This window comes from Mirounga leonina, unplaced genomic scaffold, assembly GCF_011800145.1.
Source record: "Mirounga leonina isolate KUSES-001 unplaced genomic scaffold, KU_Mleo_1.0 Mir_129, whole genome shotgun sequence".
Lineage (NCBI taxonomy): Eukaryota > Metazoa > Chordata > Mammalia > Carnivora > Phocidae > Mirounga > Mirounga leonina.
This window is the reverse complement of record NW_023270323.1, coordinates 79,084,753-79,111,936: the sequence shown is the minus strand read 5'-3', so window position 1 is coordinate 79,111,936 and position 27,184 is coordinate 79,084,753. Positions and strand designations below refer to the sequence as shown.

The 27,184-nt window shown below is 58.5% G+C and overlaps 2 long non-coding RNA genes across 2 annotated transcripts; one reads left to right on the top strand and one right to left on the bottom strand.

Annotated features, from left to right (window-relative positions):
• Positions 1–3,601: 3,601 nt before the first annotated feature.
• LOC118010760 lies at positions 3,602–12,547 on the bottom strand. The gene is made up of 3 exons (XR_004679321.1): positions 12,018–12,547; positions 4,429–5,566; positions 3,602–4,279 (listed from the first exon to the last, which is right to left on the bottom strand). It is a non-coding gene; the product is annotated as an uncharacterized LOC118010760 (long non-coding RNA).
• LOC118010761 lies at positions 11,126–17,789 on the top strand. Its single transcript, XR_004679322.1, has 3 exons — positions 11,126–11,630; positions 12,876–13,742; positions 17,579–17,789. It is a non-coding gene; the product is annotated as an uncharacterized LOC118010761 (long non-coding RNA).
• The last annotated feature ends 9,395 nt before the right edge of the window (positions 17,790–27,184 follow it).

Sequence of the window (27,184 nt, the reverse complement as noted above, 5' to 3'; positions counted from 1 at the left end):
GCAGGGAAGGCCCAGGATGCTGGCAAACCCCCAGAAGCCAGGAGAGGCTCTCGGAGGCTCCCCCCACAGCCTCCCAAGGATTCAGCCCTACCGACACCTTGACCTCAGACCTCTGCCTCCGGACTGCTACTCAAACACTGGAACCGCATCCCCGGAAAACTGGCGTGGTCACTGCTTGGGAAATGCTCTATGAAATGCTGAGCCCGGGTAGTGATACGCATGCTGAATTGTTAGAGGCGATCTGTACTGATATGTTCAGCCTAAGTGGGTATGCGGCCGGAAATAAGGGGGACTGATGGGTAGAGAGAGGGATGGACAAATGGACAGAGGCGGGATATAGCAAGTGTAAAAACTGGTGACGGTTTGGGTGGAGGGCATATGGGTGTTCATGGAATAATTCCACTCTTCTGCATGCTACAAGTTTTTCGTGATAAAACATTGAAAACACTAGATGTTTAGACATTTCACATTTTTTTTTTTTTTAAATAAGCTCCATGCCCAATGTGGGGCTCAAACTTATGACCCCCAGATCAAGAGTCCCATGCTCTACCGACCGAGGCAGCCAGGAGCCCTCACGTGTCTTTGAATAACCAAGTAAAATGACAAGGATCTGAGGATAGGGGCTCTTTTTCTCAGTCGGCGCTCCAGCGCCCGTGGGATACACCTCCGGGGTTGGAGTGGGCATGAGGCAGGTCCCTGGGGCAGACAGAGGGAGGCGTGCTTTTCTGTCCTGTACTCTTCCAAAAGTCTTCCTCCTGTCCCATGGCCTCAATGGCTGGAGCTCCAGCAGCCATCTTGGACCACGAGGTGGCTTTGGGGATGGAGGCCATACACTGAGGATGGGGAGACCAAATGGCACGAGTCTGGGTCCCGGAGGCCATCGTGGGGCTGCCAAGCCACCCCGAATTAGTCACCTTCAGACTTTTTTACTGGTGAGAGAAGTAAGTTTTTATCTTGTTTATGCCTCTTTGGTTGTGATGGGTCTAGTCTATGTAGCCAAACCAAACCGTAATGGATATGTTATTATTAATATTCATCACAACCTTGACTGCTCTTCCGAGGAGGGACAAACTGAGGCTCAGAAAGGCATGTGCTCAAGGTCACACAGCTCGAGGGGGCAGATAAGCCCACGTCTGTGTGATTCAGAGTCTCGGCCCGGCATCACGTGGACCTCAGGGCTTGGCTGACCGGCTGCATGTGGGGGTGGGGGAAGCAGCCCGGGACAGGCAGTCTGCGGGGAGGGCCCAGGGGCTGAGCGAGGGCCACAGGTCAGCCCTCCTTCCTGGAGCCACGAGGTGCCCACGAGCCACCTCCTGGTGCTTCAGAAAGAGTGAGGTGCCCACTTTGCAGGCCCAGGTGGGGATGCTGGGGGGAGAGCAAACCATTCCCGTCCAGCAGCAAGGGCACCCTAGTCCCTGAGCTCCTGAGGCTCAGTCCCCATCAGCGAAGAGAGAAGGGTGCTGGTGCTTTCTCCTGAATGCAGAGAGGTTGTCACCCACGGCCACCTTCATGGAAGGCAGGCGGGTGCGGACTCCCAACGTGCCCCTCCTCCTCGCCACCTTCCCACAGCTTCCGCGTGGCTTGGCAGGCTGGCCCCAGCAGCTGGGTGCCGGTGACACCCTGCGGGTGAGGACCCACGCTGCTGGCGTGGGAGCAGGGGCTCCCCTGTGGGCTCCTGCGGCTCAGGAGGGCTGCTTTGCTATTTCTGGAATGCTGCGTGGAGGGAGGGCTGTTGGAGGCTAGGGGCTCTTCCTCGTGGCAAAATCATCGCCGGGGGTCTTTCTGGCGTCAGTAGGTGACGGAGGATGCGCACTCAGCAGCACCTGCTCTGTGCCCGTCACTGTATTTGCCTCGTCATTCTGAAGGCAAACCCATGCCACCTACCCGCGCTTCTGTGTGCACGTGGGCTCGGCTGCATGTGCGGGCTCTGGGTCTTGCCTCGGAGAGCCTCCTTCTCTTCCTAGTCCTTCGAAACCATGGCGGCACACCAGGGGCACTGTCGTCACCGTGTGAAGTCTCCAGCTTTCTGGGACCGTTCGTTCCTTCCTGTGCATCGAGAGCTTGCTGTGCACCAGGCGGGAGCTGGGCTCCCAGGAGGCGGACCGTGGGACAGCCGAGAGGGACGTGTGGGAAGGGCTGAGAGCACATGGAGAAGAACCCTGGTTAGGGGGCAGCCACAGACCCCCTTCCAGCTTCCCAGGGGCCCAGCAGAAATGAACACGGTCAGCTCTGCCAACCGCCACATGGAGATGGAGTCCCTCGCACACCACGGGTCAGAGCCGGTATGGTGAAAATCCATTTCCTTGCCTCCGAGATTTAAAAGCCGAAGCCCCCCCCCTTTTGAGTTAACTTCCCGAACCAGCTCATCCGAGGTCCCTGTTTCCCAAGGTGGCAGTGGAGGGGCCGGGCCTTGGCAGCAGGTGCTCCGGAGGTGTGAGCGCTTCTCTCCTCGGAGGTCCACCCAGCCCCCGTCCGGCGCCCCGGCCACCCTCCTGGTGGTCTTCCTGACCGTTCCCAGAGGCCCCTGCAGCTGGGGTTGGGCCGTCCAGGCGCGGTTTGGGGCAGAAGGGGAGGCAGAGGACACACAGTGCCCACAGAGGTTGGCCTTTCCAGCGGTAGCTTCCTTGGCCCCTTGCAGCTCCGTGGGGGTCCAGAGCGGGGCCGGTGCTCCCACCTTCGCAGGAGCAGGATCGAGGAGCACAGGGGGGCTGAAGAAGCCAGGGGAGGCTGGTCGGGGGGGGACTGGGGACCCACCAGGGATTTCCAGCAGATTGTTTACAGAAAAAGCATTATTTTATTTTATTTTACACCTAAAAAAATAAACTTTATTTTTTAGAACAATTTTAGATTTACATAAAAGCCAGGAAGAGAGTGCAGAGATTTGCCATATGCCAGTTTCCCTATTATTGCCTTTTGTTAGGACAGTATATTTCTCACAATTGAGGACCAATATTGATGCATTATTATTATTATTTATAAAGATTTTATTTATTTATTGACAGAGAGAGACACAGCGAGAGAGGGAACACAAGCAGGGAGAGTGGGAGAGGGAGAGCCCGAGCAGGGAGCCCGATGCGGGGCTCGATCCCAGGACCCCGGGATCACGACCCGAGCCGAAGGCAGACGCTTAATGACTGAGCCACCCAGGCCCCCTTGATGCATTATTATTAACAGAAGCCCATAGTTTTTATAGATTTCCTTTGTTTTTTCCTGTTGTCCTTTCTGCCCAGGACCCCATCCAGGACACACACCTCTAGCCGCTGCTCCTCAAGCTCCTCCCAGCCATGAAACTGGATTGTTTTCATTTTGACAAGACCCTTGGGCCACAGGTGCTGCAAGTGTTGGTGGCCCTGGGGGCTTGTGTTCTGGGTTTGCAGCTCCCGGTACCGGTACCGAGCACTCAGGCCGCTCCTGAGGAACCCAGCTGTTCCTCCGTTTGCCTCTTTTGCATGTGGTTTGCACGTTGGGGTTTGCACATTGTTTGCATGTTGTGGTTTGCATGTCCCCTCCCCAGGGCTGATAGAGCCTCAAAGCAGGAACTGGTAGGGTCCCCTGGGAGCAGGTGAAAGGAGAATTCTGTGGGTCGCTTTTTAATACTGTTTTGACTTTTGAACTATGTGTATGATTCGCATATTCAGAAAATAAAATTAAATCGGCAAGGGTGAAAAACTCTAAAATGGAATCCAACAGCACCAGTGAACCTCAATACTTTGATGGCACAACAGGGCGGAAGGTGTTCGTGGCTTTTCTGGGCACGGTTCTCTAAGTGCGGAGTGACCTCGGGCCGCCCTTTGCGGGCTGGTTGCTGCTGAAGGTTGCAGGGCTGAGTGACGAGTGAGGAACCACCCTGTGTGTATTCGGGGTTGACGGCAGGAGAAGCCAGCGCGTGTCCTTGGGGACCAGGGCCCTCTCCATGGGTGGTGGGAGAGCAGCCCTGAGCACAGAGCAGGGGAGGAGAAGAACAGGGGGGCTTGTGTCTGAACACGAAGCTGCAGAAGAACTCACCATCCCGAGGAAGCAATCCATTCTGTGGCTCCGAGCCCGGAAAGGAGCCGGGAGCATTGCAGCCCAAGAGCGTGGAGCTCGCCGCCCAGTCCGAAGCCGAGCCCTACGGGCCAGGCCAGGGCACCCAGGGAACGCTCGCGCCAGGCCCAGGTCAGGAGGGGCCCGCAGCATCCCGGGGGCAGGGCAGTGCAGGAAGCCCCAGAGACGGATGGGCATGCGTCCCCCGACACGAGCAGCCGGCCACGGGGCTCCCAGTGGCCAGATCTGGGAAATACTGTGATGAACATTGGAAGAAAAGTGTGCATGAACGCAGAGATTCCACCAGGAGGGACAACCCACCCCCTCTCCTCCACCTGCCGCTCCCACGGCCCGGCTGATGCCCGTTCAGCGCCTTCATCCCGAAACGGGGGCGTGAACACTCACCGTGCCGTCTGTTCCCCAGTCTGGAAAGCCAGGTGACAAATGGCGGTGTTTATGGTTACAACGTGGGGTTCCTCATCCTCAGCAAACTTGACCCACTGAATTCACACCGTGTGTGGAGCTTGAAGCCTGGTGCTCAAGGTGGGGAGGTGGGGATCGGTGCGGCGTCCATGCTTCCCGAGGGACCGGGTCTCACATTGCGGGGAAGTGGAAACCCCGAGGAAGAACAGGAGGCTCTGCCGTTAGCTTCCGCCACAGGGAGCCCCTCAAAACTAGCAGCTTGAACCACCAACAATCTCATCCTGCTTGGAGCCTGGACTGAGTGGGCGGCCTCTGTGGTCGGAGGTGGCCTGCTGGTCTCTGCGGCTGGCTGCTGGCCCGGCTGGAGCTGAGGGCTCCGCATAGCCTCCCTCCCACAGCTGTGCTGGGCTGCGCGTCACCAGCGGGATGGGGCTGGTCTGGCCGGTGTCCCCCATGGGGAGGGGGAGGTGCGGCTCGGCTTCGAGGGCCTCCCACGCACTGCTGCTGCTGGCTGAAGGGGCCGCATGGCCTAGCTTCCTGCAGGGGTCCAGGAAGAGACTCTGCGTCCTGATGGAGGAGGGCCGAGTCGCAGAGGCGCTGCCTGCAGAATGGGAGGCCTTGGGGCCCCTGTTGGCTCCGTGCACACGTCAGTGAAGTGTCCACGGGCCACTCAGCTCAGGGCTCGGGGCACAGGTGGGCACAGGTGGGACATCTGCTCTTGGAAGGTTCGTTTTGTGGGGAGACAGTCAATACACAGACACACATGGTGGGGCGTGGGATGCCTCGTGGACCTGAACCACAGCCCAGGGTCCAGTTGCAATCCATCGACATGTGCATGCTGGGGCCAGCAGGGACATCGAGGCAGGCCCATCCCGGGAGTGCCCTTCTGATGGCCAGCTCTGACTTGAGGACTCCGTAACAGGCTTCTGGACCTTCTTGGACTACACGGGGCCTGGGTTGCTTCCGGCCAAGCCCAGCCTTGGCATGAGGTCACACCCCTGTGTCACCAATAACGCCCCTTCCCCATCATGTCTCGTGGGCATTTCCTTCAATAAAGTCCATGCACTTTTCATCCTGTTGTGGTGTCTGCTTCTCAGAGACCCTGGACTAACAACAACTTCTGCAGGAGAAAGCCCGGCGGGGAATGAGATGGGGCAGTGTGCCCTCCCCTCAACCCCCACTGCTCTTCCCGGCCTGGTGCTTGGAACATGGCACCTGCGAGCCCCATATCCCTTCACGTGCTCATTTCCACGCCGGGGTGTGTGGGCCCACTAGGGAAGTGCTGGTGCCCTGAGGGGTGCTGGGGTATGGGAAGGGGCTGGCACAGAATCTTCTGGTCTCCAGGCCGCTGTGAGCTGAGAGCAGGAGTAGGGACCACTCCGGTGCCTCCAGTGGGGACAGATTTAATGCAGGGAGTGAGAGGCTTACACACTTGGGAGAGTGGCGAGTGGGGATCCAGGAGTGCACCCGGGTCTCTGAGCCTGCTCTGCTCACTTCTGGGGGTGCAGCCAGCAGATCTACCCCAGCCGCCAGGATCCTTAGCACCAGCCCCTGGGGGCTTTACTACACTCCCCTGAAACTACATCTCCAATTGCATCATGAAGATCGTAGGCAGGTAGGCCTTACTGGATGGGGATCCACATCTCGGCCTGTTTGAGTGGCACGTGAACCCCACTCACTGGGGAGCTGGACCCTGTGGCCAGAGGCCCCACCTCGCAGCTGATGGCACCTTATAGCTTACAAAGCCCTGTCCCGGCCACGGCCTGGGTGACTGGCCCATTGCCCGCCAGGAGAAGAGACCCTGATGTGGATGTCAGGGCAGGGACCTGGGGCTCAGAGAGGGACAGCGGCTCCCCCAAGGTGTGTTTGGGCTCCTTCTGAGCCCAAACTGCCACCCACTGCCCCCGTCCCGGAAGCCGTGTGTATCCCTTCCCACTCACATCCCACCTCAGCAGTCCCTGGCGTCCAGCTCGCCCGCGGGAAGAGTGCTGCCTTGGGAGGCGGCGAGGAGGAGGGGCTGCCAGACCGCGGACCATCCCCAGGCACCCCCGGCCTCCCCAGGCACCCCTGGCTTCCCAGCTCTGCCCCGGCAGAGGCCTGATTCACAGCCTGGCAGGAATCGGCCCGTTGCAGCTGGGGACTGCCTGTTAACGGCTGTGTGCTGGGCTTCTGAATGCCCGGGGCAGGGAAGCACCTGCCCTTGGGGAACCTTGTCTTTGAGGACAGAGTCACTTCCTGCCTTGTAGGAAAATGCCAGGGTCGGGGCTGTTCTTCCCCAACCAAAGAGGGACAAGTGGGGAACATGGCAAGGGTTGGCCAAGCCCTGGTAGTTGGGCTGGGAAGGAGGAGCCAGAGGAGGAGGGGAAGAAGAAGAAGGGGGTATGGGGAGAGGGTGAGGAGCTAGGAGGGGAGGGGGAGGAGGGGGGATTGACCTCCAGTCTCAGCTCTGCTGTGTCCTGGCTGTGGGACCCCGGCCAGGCCCCGGAGACCCCATCTCCCCGTCTGTACCCCAAGCCTCCCTCCCTTGTTGCCTCATGCGGGGCCCGCGGTGGGCATCCTCTATCTCTGAGGCCCGGACAGGGCTGGGAGGAGGGCTCAGGTGCAGGCTGGCTCACTCCTCCATTTGGGCAGCAGCTCCGGTGACGACCTCCTGATTTACAGCCGAAAGGGCAGACCAGGCGCCCAAGTGTGTAAGCCGCAGGGGTCTCCGAGTCTCCCCGGCAGGGCCAGACCTGGTGCCTTCAGAACAGCTCTCTGGACGGGCTGCAGGGTCAGCATGTGCCTGTCTACGGTGGGATCTGTACCTTGGCTCCCCAGCCCACCCCCTGCAGCCCTGCATTCCCCAGGGCCCTCCCCAGGCAGGTGGGTAGCTGTGGGGCTCCCTGGCTGGCAGCTGGGAATCCTGAAGCCGGAGTGGGGAGGGGTCCCCCACAGTGACCGGGAGACACCCCAGGCCTTTCCCAGTCCTGCGGGCAGCCGAGGCCCCGGGCTGGGTGGCTAGTCTGGAGGCAGACCCCATCCTTCATGAGTCCTGCTCTGGGCGCCAGGAGGCAGACCCGTGGGTGCAGGGTCTAGTCACCACCCCCTTCCCTGGTCCTGAGGCCCGGAAGTGGCGATGCAACCATCCCTGCAGTCTCCCCCAGCTGCCTGCTCCCTAAGTGGGGCCTTCATGGAGAGCCCGCCGTGCCCGGTGTGGCCAAGCAGCCCCTGAGACGCGGGCCTGTGGGAGCTCAGCCAGGAAGGCCGGGCGGCCGCTGGACGGGAGCCCAGAGAAGCCTCTGGAACCCCAGGGCTTTGTCCCCTGGACTCTCCAACCTGCCTTCCAGGTGGTCGACTGGCTTTAACTTGTACACTTGCAGGGACGGGGAGCTCACTACCTCATGGTGAGTTCTGCTGGGGTCCTAGAGGCACCCAAGCGGGACACGCCTCTCTCCCCTGTGGACACGTGGTCCTGGGAGCCGGGCAGAGGGAGGTCCTGGCCAAGAGAAGCTGGGTTGGAGGCTTGGCCTTGACGAGGGCCCCCTCCCGTGGCTCCATTCGGTCACCGGGGAGTCCCCTCAGCTGTGCCCGTGGTGGGGAGAGGCCAGAGCCACCTCTGGGGCTGTCAGACCCAAAAGGGGGGACCACCAGCAGCTCCCCCTGCCCAGCTTGTGGGCAGAGAGACAGAGAGCGAGAGGCAGAGGCCGGGAGAGGAGGTCTCCACGCGGCCTCGGGCGGCAGCAGGGGGATCAGGCAGTGACAAGCAGTTGCCCGGCCTGCTTGGTCCATCGTGCCCTGGGAGCCCCTCCTGCTCCGAGTGTGACCGTGAGCTCATGCCTTTGCCAGCAAGGCCCACTCATCTACCCATCCATCCATCCATCTGCCCGTCCATCCATCCATTCATCCACCCATCCATCCATTCATCCACCCACCCACCCATTCATCCACCCATCTATGCATCTATCCATCCATCATCCATCCATCATCTATCCATCCATCCACAGCCCCTCCTCGACTTCATCGACCCCTCTGGCCTGACGCCTTTGCGCAGGCTGCTTCCTGGGATTGCGCGCTTCCCCCAGCTCTTTTCTTGGCTGGCACCTCCTCCAGGATGCCCTCCCTGACCACACAGCTAAGGTGGCCCTACCCCTGGACAAGCCAGCAGCTGCCTAATACTCTGATTCCATTGGAATGATCCAGAATCCTGGGATCCAGTGAGAGTGTTAGATTCATGGAAACTCAGAGCTGGGAGGCACCTTAGAGAATTTGTCGTCCCTTGGACTCTTTAATCTGCCTGCCAGGGGGTTGACTGGCTTCAGCTTGTACACTTTCAGCGACGGGGAGCTCACCACCTCATGGGCCAGTGGGCTCCAGGGGCCAGCTACTCCGTCAAGAGTCTCTTTTCTTCTGGCTCCCCCAGAGGCCCCTGCTGTGATCGCTGGTCCCACAGGACAGTCTGCCCTCTTGCCTGCTTATTATCATTATCTGCCTCCCTTTTGTGTCCCCTGGGTCCCCAACTCCCCCGAGACAGGAGGCTGTGCAGGCGGGACCGCCTCGAGGGACCCACATCAGTCTATTTGTGGCAGGACAGGGTAGTCGGCTCTTGGGAAATGTCAGGCGATAAGTCAGAGCTGGCCAGCGGTGAGGCCCAGGGACGCTCTGTCACTTGGGGAGTCTCCTCCTTAATCAGTGGAGGAGAAAAACAAGCAGCAAAGGGTTTTCCATGGCAACCACCAGCAGAGCAGAATGTTCTCTCCCTGCCTGAGCTTGTCCCAAGAGGACGGGCTGGCAGAAGCTGCTGACCTTGGCCCCACATGGCGAGGGCCATTGAGAATTAAGTGTAGAAACGTTTTATTGGTATTGGCTCCATGTATTGATATTTTTGCGTGAAGGAATCTGGGCATCTTTGCTATTATAAGCATTTGTGATGTTTAAGAGGATTTGGGCTATCAGATAAACAAGTCAACCTTTAAATATAAGATATATATTTGATTACTTGATTTAGACTTAGGATTTTAAGTTGAAGTCCCATAAAGTTTATAGACAGTTTTGAACACTTTCATTTTAGGATTTTTTTTTATTTATTTGAGAGAAGAAAAAGAGAGAGCACGAGCAGGAGGAAGGGCAGAGGGCAGAAGCAGACTCCCTGCTCAGTGGGGAGCCAGACATGGGTCTCAATTCTAGGACTCTGAGATCATAACCTGAGCCAAAATTAGACGCTTAACCAACTGAGCCACCCAGGCACCCCGACTGTGTTGAACACTTAAATGAATCTGTGGCTCATCCTATAAAGATAAGGAAGTTATCTTTTAGATTTATAAAAATTGCAAACTTAACTTGGGAAAGTTTATCAGATAAAATACATGAAGTGTGTTAATATAATTAAAATTTTGAAGGTGTTTTATTAAATAAATTTGAAAGTGGGACCTAATGTTAATCAAAGAACACTTTGGGACACCTTCTGCTCAGGTCATGATCCCAGGGTCCTGGGATCGAGTCCCGCATCGGGCTCCTTGCTCAGTGGGGAGCCTGCTTGTCCCTCTGCCTGCCGCTTCCCCTGCTTGTGCTCTCTCTCTCTGATACATAAATAAATAAAATCTTAAAAAAAAACAATCCTCCTCAAAAAACAAAGAATTTTTTAAAAATAATTTTAAAATTTCTTAGACTTTAAGTATAATGATAAGATTCATAGATTGAACTAATAGCTCAAGGGAGAACACTTAGGGTTTTGGTTTTGTAACACTAATACATTAAAATTTAAATTTTTCCTAAATTTAATTTTTAAAAAACTAATTTCTAAGTAGTATTTTCTAAGTATAAAAGCCAGCTTGAGGACATAAAAACAATCTCACATCAACACCATGCACCCACTCATTTGTCCACCCACTCATTCACTTACTTACATACCCTTCATCCTCCCTTCTGGTTATCTTCTTGTCCAATTATTCTTAAATCTTCTCATCTACCCATCCACTTATTCAACCTCCATCTATCTGTCTGTCTGACGTCTTCCCACCCACCCACCCATCCATTCACTCATCCATCCATCCATTCATCCATCCATCCAGCCAACCTTCTACTCACCCATCCACCCACTTAGCCATTCACCCATCCACAATCCGTCTACCCACCCATCTGCTCATCTAGTCATCCATCCATCCATCCATTCATCTGCTCATCCATCCATCCGCCCATCCATCCAACCTTCCACTCATCCATCCACGCACTTACCCATCCACCCATCAAAAACCCATCTAACCACCCATCCACTCATCTACCCGTCCATCCATCCATTTGCCCATCCATCCATCCATTCATCCACCCACCCACCCATTCATCCACCCATCTATGCATCTATCCATCCATCATCCATTCATCCATCCATCCATCCATCCATCCATCCATCCATCCAATAACTACTAAAGGAACTAGTAGGTAGCAGACTCTAGAAAGAATATCTGCAACTAAAAGGGAGTCCCTCTGCCGGAGATTGTCTGTCCTGGCACATGTGTACATTTATGGGATGGGTTGTCTGTGGGCATGACGGACACAATGTGAAACCACCGCCATCGTGGGAGCTAAGAGGGCAGGAACACGGTGACCGGAAACGAAGAGGGGCAGCTTTCCCTAGTGGACGGACCCTGTGGCAGGGGACCCCTGGCAAGCTTGGGGCCATCCTCAAATGCCCCTGCATGACCACGCCCTTTGCCCACCCCCAGCGCCCAGCAGGAGCCAGGTCTGGGTTGTAGGGACTGCTCAGGGACACTGCGCTGGCCTGGGAACACAGGCTGGGCAGCACAGTCCCCACAACCTCCCCTGGAACTCACCACACAGACAGCCTGTGGAGAAGGAGCCTGAGCTGGCCCCTGTGTGCAGGACGTTGGCCTGTTTGCTCTGTCTGGTGATGCAATGGGAACTTGTGTCTCGTCCCAGCGAGCAGCCCTCCTCCCGGACTGCCTGGGTCCCGGGGGTGCTGTGAACTCTGCCTGCTCCATGTTTGCCTGAGATCCTCCGGCCAGCCCGCCCCTTCCTGAGGGACACCAGGCGTTGTGGCATCGGGAGCTCCAGCGGCCCCTGTCCACCGCACTCCCATGGGCCCGCAGCTGGTCAAGTGCTTGGAGTCACGTGGCCCCTCTGCCCATCTTCAGGACACTTGCTTAGGACGGTCCCCAGGATGGCCCCCCGCTCACCGGAGCCTGTACGTGGTAAGTGCTTAGGGGGTGTGCGCAGGGTCAGTGCCCTGACTGCAGGGAAAAAACATCGCTTAAGCTCCTCCTGGGTGCCAGGCTCCAGCTTGTGTGGTTGGTAGGGTCCACGGAGGTGAGTTTTCGTGGGGGGGGGGGGAGGAGGGAGGGAAGGATGGCGCGGGTGGGGAGGAGGGAAGGGAAGTGCATCGTAGACACACAAGCTGTGACCATCGGTGACACCACCGGCCCTGACCACTCCCTAGAAGCCCCCCACCCCCAGCCTTGGAACCATGAACCTGACTTTTGTGATCATCATTCCCCACATTTTAGTTACCGTTTCGCCACCCAAACGCATGCCAGGTACTCTTTGTTGTCTGCTTGGGAATTTGGAATACACGGACTCACCCTGGGGACTCCTCGGCTGGCTGGGCTGCGAGTGGACCTGCGCCGCCGAGCTCATCCGTGCCAGGCTCTCGTGCTGATCCGTGGCGCGCGCCCCACGCTTGGAAACAGCGCTGCCACTCACACACAACAAATCCTCTTCTGGTGGCACACGGGGCGCAAACGCTTACTTACCGAAATCGCCCCGAGGGGGATCTGCTGTGTCCACGCTGTGCACCCCTGCCAGGCTCCTGATCTTCCGCAGTGCAGGCAGCCTGCGGAAGGGACAGGACGCCTCCCCGTCCTCACAAACACTTGGCTTTGTCAGATTGTCACGGTTTTTGAGAGCCTAGTGACTGCTATTTGCATTTCCTTAGGTGCTAATGAGATCTGCAGCTTTGCTTGTGTTCCTTTCCCCTGTGAATTTCCTTTTCTGTGAAGCACGTGTTCAAGTCTTTTGTCCATTAAAAAAGAATTGTTTTGATCTTTTCCTCAGTGAGTAGTTAAGAGTTCCTCGTGTAGGGGCGCCTGGGTGGCTTCCTCGTTAAGCGTCTGCCTTCGGCTCAGGTCATGATCTCAGGGTCCTGGGATCGAGTCCTGCATTGGGCTCCCTGCTCGGCGGGAAGCCTGCTTCTCCCTCTCCCACTCCCCCTGCTTGTGTTCCCTCTCTCGCTGTGTCTCTCTCTGTCAAATAAATAAAATCTTAAACAACAACAAAAAAAGAGTTCCTCGTGTATTTCCTAAGTGGGCCGCTGCTGGACATCTGCGCTTCAAACATCTCCCCGTTGTGCGTTATCTTTCCATTTTCTGTGTGCCGTTTGGTGAACGGAAAGGAGTATGAAATTTTCATGCAGCCCAATTAATTCCTCTTTCTCTTTACAGTTCGTGCCGTTTGTGTCTTGCTTAAGAAGTTTCTCCCAACCCTGAAGTCATGTGGTTCCCCCTCCCCCACGTATGCCTTTCCAGACGAGCCGTGGATTTATCATTCATTGTGAAGTCTTTAATCCACCTGACATTGATTTCTGTAGACAGTGTGAAGCCAGAGTCTGAGTAATATTTTTTCCTCTGTGGATAATCAGGTCTCCAAACTGACTGTAAGGAGAAAAAACCTGTCCCGTCTCCTATGATCTCCTGTCTTCTCCCACCAGCAGCACCCATTCCTCACCATCTCCAGGAAATCCTGGGATCTGTAGGCAGGCCCTTCTACCTGGTCATTCCTCAAGAGTATCTTGGCTCTTCTTGGTGCTTCGTGATTCCGCGGAGATTTGGGAGTCAGGTCGTCAAATTTTATATGCACACGCATGCACGTGGCCATTATGGAGGTAGTTTAAGTACTAGTGTGGATGCAACAGGATCCGTGCCCTTCCAGGAGGGGACACCAGGGAGCTCTCCCTGCCTCTCTGCAGGGCGGGCACACGGCGGGAGGATGGCATCTCCAGCTCTCTCCAGAACCCAGCTGCCTTCACCCCGATCTCAGACTTCTGGTCTCCAGACCGGCGAGAAACACAGGTCTGCTGTTCCAAGCCCCCAGCCCGTGGTGTGTCGTCTGGGCAGCCCGAGCCACCGACTGGGACAGTGGCACGCGGCTCTGGGAATTGGGACAAGCAAGCTCTCTGTACATGCAGAGTTGTCAGCCCCCGATCCCGGCAAATCTCTCTTCCATGGCCATGATGCTGCCTTTCCAGGATGTCGTGCAAATGGGATCATGTGCCGTGTGGTCTGTGCAGTCTGGCTTCCTGCGTGTTTGAGGTTTGTCACACTATTTCCTCCGTGTTCCAGAGCAGAAGCCCCACAGGGAACTAGGAGGTGTTGAGAGGTGTCTAGGGAATGGCCTCCTGCCTTAGATCACGGGAGGACCTCGCTCAACGTGGCCCAGAGCGCACTGAGCTGGGGAGCTGCATGCTCACGACGGCCGCTCCGTGCCCGGCAGCTCAGACAGGGATGCCGATGAGGATGAGGATGACAGCGGTGTGGTGCAGCCCGGCCCCAAACGGCCTGGTTGTCACCCTCTCCACTTCCCACAACAACTTCGGCAGTGGACCAATTACTGCAGCCACTTTGTAAACGTGGACGTGGTCAAGCGGTCTGCCCGCAGTCCCATGGGCTGTGGTGAGGTCTGGATTTGAACCTGGCTCCTTATGGGCCTGGCCCCTGAGGTGCTCTGGCCTCTGCACCTCTGGCCCCCGCCTCGGTTTCAACTCGGGGCAGGGGAATGGGGGGACCTGCCCTGCCAGCACCAGGTGTCCCCAGACGGGTGTCCCAGCTCGGAAACAAGGGGCGGCGAGTTTTCTGCGAGTTCAGGACAGCAAAGCCGTCACCTCCACCTGGCTAGACCTCCTGTCTTTGGAGACCACCCGGGTCTCAATACCACGGGGAAGGCTGCTGCTGAGTGAGCCTCATCTCCTGGCCACATGTGGGGGGAGAGGGGGCCAAATTTGAGACATGGCAGAGACATGAGTCTGAGGTAAGCTGCCCAGAAAATGCAGGGCCCTTTGGAAAGAAAGGACCTTCAGTCCCTAGGACGTCTTGGGTCCCCTCCACTGGGCAGAAAGGCAGACCCAGCCTCCCGTGTTCCTCAGAAGGGCAGCTTCTGAGGATGGTGTGACTGGCCAGCCCAGGGATGAGCTGAGAGATGCCAGTGTGTGAAATGGAATTAGAGAGAAAGCCCAAGCACGTCCTCAGGTAAAGTGTGCAGGCTTCCTGGTGTACCAGCCCATCTGGGTACAGAGTCATTCCTTGGTGCACCTGCGCTCCCAGGGGCAGACCCTCAGGTGCACCTGCGCTCCCAGGGGCAGACCCTCCGGTGCACCTGTGCTTCCAAGAGCAGACTCTGGTGCACCTGCGCTCCCAGAAGCAAACTTCATGGTGCACCAGACTTCTAGGTGTAGACTCCCAGGTGAATTTCCAGGCAGATAGACCAAGGCTGCATTCCGCGGGTGTTTTGCTTTTGCTGACCTTTGGCCCTGAGCAATGTCTTAGGTCGGAGGCTTTCCCAGGTGGACAGGGAGGGGACAAACCTGGAAGTGAGGTAATCAGAGAGGAGCCTGCAAGAATTTGACATTGAAGAGGAAAAGGAACAATGTCTCCTGCCAGAAACTATTCCCATTCTAAAGCCAGCTGAGCAGCCCAGAAAACCTTAGAGGAGTCCTGAGCAGCAAGCAGCGCCAGGGAGGGGTCCCCGCCCTCCACCCCTCTGCCCTCCCTCTGTTTGGAGGTGGGCTCTGTTCTGAGAGTGACTTGTTGATCTCTCCTGATGCGTGCCACATGCAGAGTATTCTGGATATCTGTTAACCTTCTCTTGTCAACTCCAGTTAACGGTTTCCACCTGCAAATGGTGGTTTTTAGCTTGAGCTTGGTCCATGTCTGTTCGGTGCAATTTCTAGTACACTTAAGTTGGAAGTTTCTGCTCTATTTTGTGCTATTTGTCCGCTGGTTCTGTGTATATTTTTTTCTCCTTGCCTTCTTTAGTTTATTTCCCCTAGCTTATATTTGAGAATTTTCAAGCCAACAGGAAAGTCAAAGGAATAAGACCATGAGTACCTGAATGCCTTCCAGTTAGATTCACCAACTGTCCATATTTTGCCATCTACATACATGTATGTCCACGTATACACATATGCAAATAACCACACATGTATGTATAGACATGTGTATGTATGTGCCCAGTCGCTTTCTAAAGGGCATTCCACAAATTTCCACACCCACTGGTGGTGTATAAGCATTCTGGGCATTGCACATCCTTGCCAGCTCTTGATATTATCTTAGTTTTGAACTTTCGCCAGACTGGTGGGTATGAAGTCGTATCTTGTTGTGGTTTTCATTTGCCTTTCCCTAGCGATGCATGAGGGTGAGCATCTGGCTCCCTCTTCCGTGGAGAGTCCATCTGCTTGCGTGCTGCCAGCCCTCAGTGCTCCACGGTGTTGGCATGCCTACCTGCAGCTGCCCGTCCCTTTCCTAGTTTTTAGGGTTTACACTCCTGAGTTCTGGGAAGCGAGATAGAGTTTTCAGAATGGGACACCTAATTTATTTACCGATTTAAGGCTGTAGGGAGGTCCTGAAAGACTCCCCTATAGAGTTGCATAGCACTCAAGGACGCTTCCGGTGGCAAGCAAGTGCAAGCAAGTGCAAGCAAGTGAATCCTTTGGCCTTTACAACAGACCAACCAGTAGTGGCAGCTTCAGGTGAGGTGCGCTCCAGCAGTTCCACATGTCACCAAGGATGATCCTTAACCCCTGTGTGCTGCTTCTGCAGGGTTAGCTTATCCTAGAGTTGGCTCCCCCTATATTCTCAAGTTGTTTGCTGACTACTCCTGAGACATCTTCATTCCCTCCTGCCCACTCTGCAGGGACGGGGTCCATCACATTTGGTCCTTGGCTCAATCTCTGAGATCAAAGGATAGAATGATCGGATTAGGGTGAAGTAAGCTTCTTGCAAACCACTTGAATGGAAATGCGAGCTGATGGGCAGGTGGCGTGGATGCTGGGGCTCGAGCAGTAAATACCCACGTGGCAGCCTTGGCCTGGAGTGCTTGGTGACCGCCACGGTGGATGCCGAGCCGCCCCTCCTGCTTCTGGGTATGTGCCTGCGCACCAGATGGCTGAGCCTCCTGGAAATCCGATCCGTGGATAACTGCAGGATTTTTTTTAATTATGAAAATTTTCATAATGGAAGAATAATATGGGAGAATAGCATAATGACCCCTGGACCTCCCCTGCCTGGGCCCAGTAATTACGGCCAGACTGCCCTGCGTGTTCGTCCTCTCCCTTTGTCCTCTGAGCGCTGCCGGACGTTTCAGTGTAGGCTGCAGAAGCTGTGACACATGAGCCCTCATCTTTCCACCTGCTTCTGTTAAAGACGGACGGACGTTCCCTGCAGAACCACAATTCCATTATCCCACCTGAGAAAAGTAACAGTCAATTCTCTTGTCCAGATGACAAGCGTCCAGAGTGTCCCCCAACCTCTTTTGTGGCTATTAGTTTGAACCAAGATCATGCCCCATGTCACTCTTCTGTCTCTTTCGTCCCTTCGATCTAGAGGAGGTCTTTCCCAATTACGTTTCAGGCTCAAGCTGCTCTTGTCTGCTCTTTGCATGGTGTTTACAGACGGACTCCTGGCCGAGTCCTCCCAGGGCCTAAGGGGTGAGGGGCTCTCTGGGGTCTCTCACAAGAACCCCATTCCAGCGGGGGCCCGGATGCCCGCCCTCATCACCCAACCACCTCCCCAAGGCGCCTGACCTAGTGCCACCATCTTTGGGGGTTAGTTTCCACACGTGAACTTTGGAGGAACACAAATATCCAAATTGTAGCACATTATTTACAATGAGAAACGAGAAGCATTTCTTATTTCCTGTCTTACATGCAATGCTTTTATTCTCTTCTGGCTGCTTTTAAGATTTTACTTTTACCTTTGGTTTTCAGCGTAAAGTATCTTGGTGGCGGTGGTGGTCTGCGTGTTCTGCTCGGGGTTTGCCGAACCTCTTGGATCTGTGGGTTGGCATTTTTCATCATATTTGGGAAAACTTTGGGCATTATTTCTTCAAGTCCATGTTTTTTTCCTGCTAATGTCTTTCCCTCCTCTCTTCCCAGAACCCCAGTGACGGGCTCGGTACGTAATGCCCGTGATGGGCCACCTGACTGCGTCTCCCTGTGGAACCGAATCTCTGGTATTCAGTTCTTTTCTCCGCTTTTCCTTCAGACTGGATGATTTCTGTCTGAAGTTCACTAACGCTTTCTTCTGCGGCCTCCACTGCTGTAGCGCTCCCCGACAAGACTTTCATTCCAGACGTTGTCTGCTGGATCCAGCACCTCCGATGTTTTCTATTCATGCTTTAACCCCCCCCCCCCCCCCGGCCCAGTGTGTCATGTTGTCCTGACTCTTCATGTCCCATCGCCTTGCGTAGCCCGGACACGAGCGACCCTCTTGTGTTGAGTCTGGACTGTTGCACTGGGTCCTTCCTGGAGGGCCAGCACGGTCCTTCGGACGCTTGGTTTCAGACTTCGCTGGGGGCATGTGGCTGGGGCCTCTCTGCAGGGCCCTGGTGGCTGAGGGGAACTCAGGGTACTCGGCATGGCCTCCCAGCCTGGCTGGTCGGGACGAGAGTGGCTCCTGGCACCGGGTGGCCTCCAGACCCCCCTCTCAGCCCGCACTCCCTTTCCCCAGTCGGATCTGCGCTTATGGTCAGAGGGTCGGGGTGCTGGTGCCCACAGTCGCCCAGCTCCTTCGCGGCATGGCTGGGCTCTGGCTCCCTGGGCCTCAGCCTGTCCCACACCTCGCCTCACTGATGGAGACTCGGCGGGGACAGGGCTGGCAGGCGGCTCCCGGGGAGCCTTGCTCGGGGACCCCTCCTCTCCGCCTCGGCCACGTGCGGCTGGGAACCACGGCTCTGCCGGCCCGTCGCCGGAGCTGAGGGTGGCTCTGGTGTTGGCGTGCACGCTGCCACTTGGCCTTTTCTCTTGGCGCCCAGGGTGGTAACGTGCAGCGGGGGCGGGAAGCAGGGTGAGGCGTGGGGGCCAGCGGGGGAGGGGGGGGTACCAGTCACTGCAGGGACCTGAGGGGAGACACAGAGAGGCCACCTGCTGCCAAGGGGAGGGTGAGCCCGGCACACCCCATGCCACCCATGGTGGGGAAAGTGACCACCGTTTACAGAGCTGTGGGCCAGACTCCCTTCCCCGCTGGAGCACCATGGAGCTCGGGCTGGGCACGGTCACGTCTGCGCCCCTTCCCGAGAGAGGCTGCAGGGCTGGAGACAGGCCCTCGGCCAGCACTGCCGTGGCCCCCCAGCCCAGCCCCCCAGTGTGACAGCCGGGCTGTGGGACTGGCCACCACGGACCAGCTGCTCAGAGGGAAGCCCTTGCTCTGGCGGCTAGAGAAGCTGAGGTCCAGGGAGGCCTCGGCTTCCAGAAGGTGGAGCGGTGCTTTAGGGTCCGGGCGGTCCAGTCCTGGCCGTGTACGGCCGGCTCCCAGGGCTGTGCCAGAAACCCTTCTGAGATCTGCTCCTTGGCCCTGAGAGCTTTTCGCTCTGAAAGGTCACAGAAGGTGGTAAAGGAGCCTTCAGGACCCAGTCTGAGGATGCACGGGAGAGGGTTGCCAGGGAAACGGCAGAGATGCTGTGGGTGACATGGGCTCCAGGCACCTCCCACGAGAGTGCGGTGGCCGCCAGGGAGCTGTGAGCAGCCGGGTGCAGGACCGCAGCACGTGTGGGCGCGTGGGGGCACGTGCATGTGAGCACGTGCACCCCGGGGCATGTGTGCTCACTCGCTACACCACAGCGTATGTGTGCATGCTGGCGTGGGTGTGCGGGCGGGCACAGCTGTCCCCACCGCGTGTGCTGAGGGGGGCCCGGGCCCGAGGGTCTTCTGTCTGGGTGGTTGGGATGAGGGGAGGCAGGGAGGCCGTCCTACGGGGTGAAGGCCAGAGGGCAGGACCTTCCCGGTTGCAGGAGACCATTGGCAGCCCTGGTCGTCTCCCTGTCCAGCTCCTGTCACCCACACTAGCAGGGCCTCCCAGACACCATGTTTCACATTTTACACGCCGCCCCCCCCGCAACTTTCTTTTTAGCCTAGGGCCAGGTATGCAGTAGGTCGTCCATAAATGCTGCCCGATGTGGCTCTTTCAGGGGAAATCATACGGAGGGTGGGGGGGACACACAGCCCAGGCCTCAGGGCCAGAGGTAACGGCTCAGGTGGAATGAGGGAAGGAAGCGGACGGGCCATAAAGGACGTGTCTTCTTATGAGAGACAGGGACACTCTTCCACGGGTGACAATTTGCTATCCGTCTCCGTGAGGATTTGGCAGCCAGCCCCCCGCCGGCCAGCTTCTCTCCCTGGGTGTGCATGGGAATGCGGTGGGGCCTGACACGGCCCTGTGCCCAGCACGTCCCGGGGGGCCGGCCTGAGAGCAGACAGCTCCAGTCCACACACACGCCTTCCTGGTTCTCAGACGTCGGGGCCCTCCTGCTCCAGCGAAGGCCCGGGCCTGGCCGCGTGCTGTGAGAGTCGGATTCAGAACCAGCCCCAAGGCCCCGACCCGCTGCCTCCCAGCCTCCCAGCCAGTGGCCAGGGAACGCTCTCTGAAGGATTGGGCTGGGGGCGGCTCTCGCTTTAGAAGGAGCTCCCCCCACCCCCGCCAGCTGTCATCGGGGAAGGGGCGGCAGGTGAGGCCAGAGCCAGGTGGACGGTTGGGACTGCCTGCCCTCCCAGGCCAAGGGTGCCTGGAGGGTTGTAAACTGTGCCCTGCTGGGGTCGGAAACATCACTGCAGGCCTGAATGCTGCTAGGAGGACCAGGGAGAGAAACCTCCAGCCTCGGGGCGCTTGTAGAAACGCGAGGGGCTCCTGCAGCCTCTGGGCCCGACCCCTGGCCCCGGGGCCACTCCATCCTGCTCCCCGCTTCCCGCTCTCTGCCCTCCCCTCCCCTCCAGGAGAGGGATCCCCTGCTCCACGGGCGCCGCCATCCATGGGGGTCTCGCGGCGTCGGCCCTCCAGAGGCTCCATTTTGCCTTCAAGCCTCAGACGGGGCTGGGGAGGGGGCCAGCGAAGGAAGGAATAGAGAGACCCGGACAGGAGCTCCGGGCCTGCGGGTCCCGGTGCCACGGCTGTCCCTCACTGTGCCCAGGACACCACCTCCGCCCCCTGCCTCGGGCAGGTGCCCGTGGGCCCACTGGGTGACCGTGGGCTGTCCTCATGGTGACTTCATGACGGTGGGTCTCTGGCTCCGACCTCGGCCTTCCAGTGTGGACAGCACCTGCCTGGGGCCTCTCCGCTGATGGCCCACCCCCGTTGGCCTGTGGGAGCCCGCCTCTCCTCCCTGTCCTTGGTCGAACGGCAGGGTGGACGCTAGCTCCCCAGGAAGGACTCAGAGCCCCCTCTCCTGAGCCCCCACCTGAGCCACAGGGGCTGTTGTCTCTCTCCCTCTCTGTTTCCCTTCCTGGCCTGGGAGCAACTCGAACCTTCTAGGGCCCTGTCTGATCATTGTCTGGTCTGTAGGCCTTGGCATGAGGGGGCGGGGGGCACAGGGGAGGTGGGCAGCGACTGTTTCTTGCAGAAACGAGTAACTGGGTGGACAAACCGATAAGTCCTTGTGACGGTCCTGCCTGGCTGGACACACTGCACGCTGACCGTGACCTTTTCTGTGTCTCTGAGGCTGGTGCCTCTGGCAGCATCCTTCCTGTCCTTGCTCATCTGCGGGGCTCCTGCTCTTCCTTCAGGACTCAGCCTGGGAGCCGTCTCCTCCGGGAGGGCTTCCAGACCCGTCTCGGCAGCCCCATCCCTTGCCCCTCTGGGTCTCTCCTTCTGCCCCGTGAGCTGCCCCCCCGGGCTCCGGTGCCTGGTGGGGAGGGGTCCTCGGGGCCTCCTCTGCATCTGTGGTTTGCCCCCCAGGAGGTGAATCCTTCCTTCCACCCCACTCCTGAGCGCCGCCCCCTGAGAGCCCAGACAGAGCCTCAGGGGCGTCTGAGGGGGAGGCTGCTCACAGACATGCTGGGCCAAGAAAAGAAACAGGCATGCGGTTTTTTATTTTTGCACCTTCTTAAAAGAAAACAGCAGCATCAAAATGTTAAAAATAAACTATTTTTACTTTAAAAGGGCAAAAACGGCCCAAACAAACACAGAGCTAATGAAAAGATCTTGGCTGAAGGTACCAAAGGCTTGCTCGCAGCTGCTTGATGACGGACATTGTTCAGACCAGGACAAATCTAGCAGAGCCGGCAGCCAAGTGCCAGTCCTACTGTGCTCTAGGGGCAGACAGAAGGCCCGGATAGGCACGTGGCTCTGTGCAGAATGTGTCGAATGAGCCAACGGCAGGGTGTCTGTCACTGGAAGGCTTCTGCCAGAGAGGTGACATCTCCCCAGGCGGACAGGTGAGGGACAGGAAGTCAGGGAAGTCTTCCTGGAGGACGTGGCCCATCTGCACTAAACTTTGAAGGGTATTCCAAGCAAAGGAATGCCTTGGAGAAGGGGCCACCATAGTGTGTGTGGGGGGACCCTGTGCCAGCACAGTGGATAAGAGGGGCACTCACAAGCCGGGGACCCCGGGTTCAAATTCCACTCCTTCCCTTAGGAGCTATGACTACAGGCAAGCCACTAACGTCTCGGCCCCATCTGCTCATCTCCAAAATATGGGCAGTAAAGACACCCGTGCGGCCAGGCCCAGGCCACAGGAGAGGCCCCGGCCGAGAGCGGGCCGAGAGCAGACTTCCAGGCTGAGGTCCGTGCAGCATGGAGCAGGCTGACAGGCCGTGGCCACTGGGGGGCACTGGTCAGCAGGGCCTCGGGGAGCTCCTTCCCTGGAGGGAGTTCTAAGGGCAATCCTGCCAGTGCCTGCCCTTTGGTCGTAAGCCCACATTTGATCAGACTGTCCGCCATCTCGTTTGACTCTCACTCAATCCTAGGATAGTGGGGTTTTCAGAAGTGGGACTTGCTGCTCAGAGAGGCTGAGGTGCTTTCCCAAAGGCACACAGCGGAAGGACAGAGCATCTGTCCTGAGTTGCTCTCTTTGTCTTCTGTCATGTCTGAGGTCTCTGCTCAGAGGAGTGGGGGCCCAGGTCAGGAGGAGGGGGTGGGAGCAGAAGATCCAGAGCTTTGAGAGGAGAAGAGGAACTTGGGCCAAGAGCCAGCGTTTGGTGGTGAAGCCAGAAGGGATATGCATCAGGGCCTTGGAGAGCAGTGACACTGGCTACATTGGAGGGACATTTGAGTCCATTCATCCATCTGTCCATCCATCTATCCATTCACCCATCCTTGCATCCATCCCTCCCTCTGTCCATCCATCCCTCATCTGTCCATCCATCCACCCATCTGTCCATCCATCCAGCCAGCCATCCATCTGTCCATCCATCCATCCATCCATCCAGCCATCCATTTGTCCATCCATCCATCCATCTGTCCATCCATCCCTCATCTGTCCATCCATCCATCCACCCATCCGTCCATCCATCCATCCATCCATCCATCCATCCATCCATCCATCCATCTGTCCATCCATCCCTCATCCACGCATCCATCCATCCATCCTTTTGTCCATCCATCTGTCTGTCCATCCGTCCATCCATCCATCTGTCCATCCATCATCCATCCATCCACCCATCTGTCCATTCATCCATCCTTCCATCCATCTATCCGTCCATCCGGTGACTACCCTGTCCCCTCACCCTGTGCCCACCCTATGCAGGGCACCAAGAATACAGGTGTGATTCCTGCCGGTCATCAGGGATGTGCTTTGAAAACAGCTGCGCCCTTTGGCGTTGCCCACTTACCCAACCCCATTGTAGGGCCTTGGAACTCCTACAGGGGGAAGGGACAAGAAGGGCTTGCAGGGGACCACTGAGGACCAGCAAGGGTGGCAGGTGTGGTCACAGGAAAGAGCAGGGCAGTCGGAGCCCCCAGTGGGCCTGAGGAGCTGTGGGGGGGGGCCGAGGCCTGGGGCCCCAGCAGGATGATCACAGATCGAGGGGACTGAGTGGGGGACCTGAGCTGTCGAGGTTGTGGGGCAGGAGAGAGGCAAGCCTGGAGCCTCCCTCACATCATTCTCCTCAGCCTTGGGGTGGCCTGGCCACCTGTCAGTATTTTTGAGGCCTGCCTGGCCACCAGCTGAGCCTGTCTGTGAGGTGAGCTTGGCAGTTAGCTGCTTAGAAGCAGACAGCTTCTGTGTCTCCAGCAACATTGCCCGCCGTCCCGGGCTCCAGGCAGAGTGTGAACTGACCCCTGGAGCCGGGTCGCATGGACTCTGCCATGGGCAGTCTCAGTGGGTCTCCGGGTGGTGGCACGTGTGGGGCTGGGTCACGGCCTCATGCCCGTGTGTCCTCCCGGACCCCCCACTGCCTCTCTGGAATGTTGGGGTTCCTGCCCTAGGGGTGATGAAAGATACTGTGTATGTAACAGATGTGGAATGAGGCGCCCACGGCCTGAGCCCCAAAGTCAGGGATGGGGGCAGGTGTGCCCCACGCTCTCAAGAGAGGTTCTGGACACACCCTGGTTAGTGGGGTGCCATTCCCTCCCTTCTGGCCCTTCTGGGGATGGCCAGGGCCTGGGTGAGGGGTGGGGTGCTAACTTGTCAGGGGCGGTGTCCTTAGAAGGCTTGGGGACATTGAAATGGGCCATGCTTGCAGGAAAGAGGCTCCCTGACTGGACCCTGGCTGACTTGCCTGTCCAGGGAGGCGTTCTGGGAGAGCTTGACCCCGGGGTGAAGCTGGCAGGGGCTTCCTGGAGTGGGGGCCTCGGTGAGGGAGAAACCAGGGCTGTCCCGGGAGAAGGGGTTCCGAAAGCCGGGCCGTCTGAGTTGGCCGCCGCGCTGGGGTGGGTGTGTTTGGAGGGCAGAGGACATGTGGATGTCCTCCTTGGGGGGCTCTGGGTCAGGCGAGGGCAAGAGTCTCGGGGGGCAGCTGGAAAGTGGCCAGAGAGCGTGGGGGGCACTGAAGCACATCAACCACTCCAAAAGCCCGCTCCTCCACGCCGTCCCCTGCCCCAGGAGGCCTAAACTGGGGGTGAGAACAGGCTGCCCAGGCCCTCTGGGCGGGGAGGGGGACCAAGCAGAGTGTGCGGCTGAAGTTTAGAGGAGTTGCTGCCTGTGAGTCTTTACTAGCCTAACGGATGGTTCCATGGTCCCGTGGTCGGCCTGGGAGGGTGCCCTGGCAGGGTGGGGGTGGGAAGGGCTGCACAGAGCGCCACGCATGCCTGGTTCAGGGCTCGGTCAGCCGGGCGTCAGCGGAGCCGGGTCCAGGGCCTGACACGGAGGACCACGTCTGCGCTCTCCTCCCGGGGGCCTGGCCGCCACTCCACTCCCAGCCCCCACTGGGGACTGGCCAGTCACCCTCCCCAGCCTCAGTTTCCCCTCAGTGGAAGGGGTGGTTGCAGCCCCACTTCGGGGAAGGGAGAGACAGTCCAGTGCCCGACCCGACCGTCAGCAGCTCTGGGGTCCCCACCACTCAGCGCTCATGGCCCCCATTGTGACTGCCCGTGTGGCCGAGTCTCTCCGTAACTGCCTCGGTGACTCCCGGTTACCGCCACCCCGTGGCCTGCACCGCCAGGAAGCCGTGCGGCCGCTCAGGACCCAGGGCAGTGCTCCCCTCTCTGAGCTGCCTCACGTGAATCTGCTACGGCCCCAAAACAAGGCCCCACAGGCCGGGTAGCTTAAACCCCAGGACTTTATTCTCTCTCGTTGGGGAGGCTGGAGTCCAGGATCGGGGTGCAGGCAGTCGGTTCCCTCTGAGGCCTCACTCTGTGGCGTGTAGATGCCGTCTCCTGTGTCCTCACGTGGTCGTCCTCCGTGTGTCTGTGTCCTGATCCCCTCGTGCTGTAAGGACACGGTCCGATGGGCTCAGGCCCCCCAGGACTCTAACTCCCTCCCTCTCTGTGAGCACGGACATTCGGAGGTACTGAGCGTTAGGACTGCAGCATGTGGGTTTGGGGGGGACATAATTCAGCCCTCGCAGCCGCTGTGCATGGGTGGGCCCCTCTGACTCGAGCTTCTGCTGTGTCTGGTGTCTGGGAGCTGCCTTGGTGATGGCATCTCCAGCCGCTCCCGTCCGCGAAGTTGGGCTGAGGCCGGGACAAGCCCCCCACCCCCCCATGCCCCATTTTGCCTTGGCTCTCGAGACCCCAGACCTCGAGTTCCCAGCCTGAGGCCTGGTCTGACCCACCCCTGCCAGCCTCCGTCTGCCCGAGGGCCTGGCAGGCTCCGTTGGCCCCCGTCCCGCGCCCGTCTGCCGGGCTCTGGAAGCTCAGCGGTCAGCAGAGTGGCCGGTGCCAGCCTGGGCAGGTAGGCAGGCGGTGTGCCATCTCTCTAGGTCATTGGCAGACGACGTCCTCACCTCCCAGTCCAGGACACAGAGCGGCACGTGTGGGGTGACAGGCCTGGCAGGAGACCTCGGGTCTCTCATGTCCCTGCCAGGCCTGGATAGGAAAGGATGGTGTGGCTCTGAAGGCCTGAGGAGGGCGGCCAGCTCCCGAGGACGGACGTGCCTGATGAGCACGTGCCGGGAGAGGCCTCGTCGAGCTCAGCCACCCTGTGCCTCCCTCCAGCTGTTCTTGCCCGCCCACTGCCCCCCTCCCCCCCCCACTGCCAAGCCTGGGGGCTGGCCGGGGCACTCTCCTCAGCCTGGGCCTGAGCAGTGGGCGGGGCTTGGCTGGACTTGTTACACGAGGGAGGGAGGGAGTGATTGAGTGTGAGCGATGTGAGCGAGAGAGTGAGTGTGAGTGAGTGAGTGAATGAATGCAAGCATGAGTGAGTGAGTGTGAAAGTGAGTGTGAGTGTGAGGGAGTGTGAGAGTGGGCGAGAGTGAGTGTGAAGGAGTGAGGGAGTGTGAGGCTGAGTGCGAGTGAGGGAGTGAATGAATGCATGAGTGCGTGAGTGAGTGAGAGTGAGGGAGTGAGAGTGAGGGAGTGAGGGAGAGTGTGAAGGAGGGAGTGAATGAATGCGCGAATGAATGAGTGAGCGAGTGAAGGCGTGAGGTGCAGGAACTAAGGGCTCGGGGTGGGGTGGGGGTGGGGTGCACCAGATCAGCTGGTCCCCGGGAGGGTCACTGGCCGCTGCAGGCCGCAGCATGTCACCCCCTGAGCCGGCGCAGACGGGGGTCCCGTGCACGGGGAAGTCCGCCTGGAGGGGCACTGGCGTGGATGCAGAGCCCGCTGTGTGGCCGGCCAGTGTCCTCCCCCTCCGTGTCTGTGTCCCTGCAGGGGGGTGTGGGGAGCGAGCTGCGAGTGTCAGTCACTGCATGCATGTGAAGGTGCGCGTGGGCACGTGGGCACAGAGGAAAGGCCACATGGATGACAGTCATCTTCTCTCTGGGCCGGACCCTGCTGGGGCCCCTTGCAACTTACCTAACTGCGTGCTCAGCCCGGCCCATGGCTCCCAGCTGCGCCTCACCCGCGATGCCGTGTGGCCATGCTTCCACCAGGCCGGCCGAGGTGCTCCTGCCTCGGGGCCTTTGCACTGGCTGCCCGGGCTCCCGGTGGCCCCCACGCCCTCACTCTCTGTCCGCAGGGCCCCCCGACTGCCATGTCTTACTGCCCCACCCCCCGCCGCATTTGTGGAATGAAGAAACGGTCTGTGTAAAGGAAGACAGAGCGTTTCCAGAGTGGAACGAGGCGGGGTGGCTGCCGGGAGGCCAAGCGGAGCTGAGAACCTGGGTTTCTCCACCCTGAAGCGATTCCTGGAGGGCCGGCCGGAGGCAGCGATCCGGCATGTCCAGAGGGCAGGA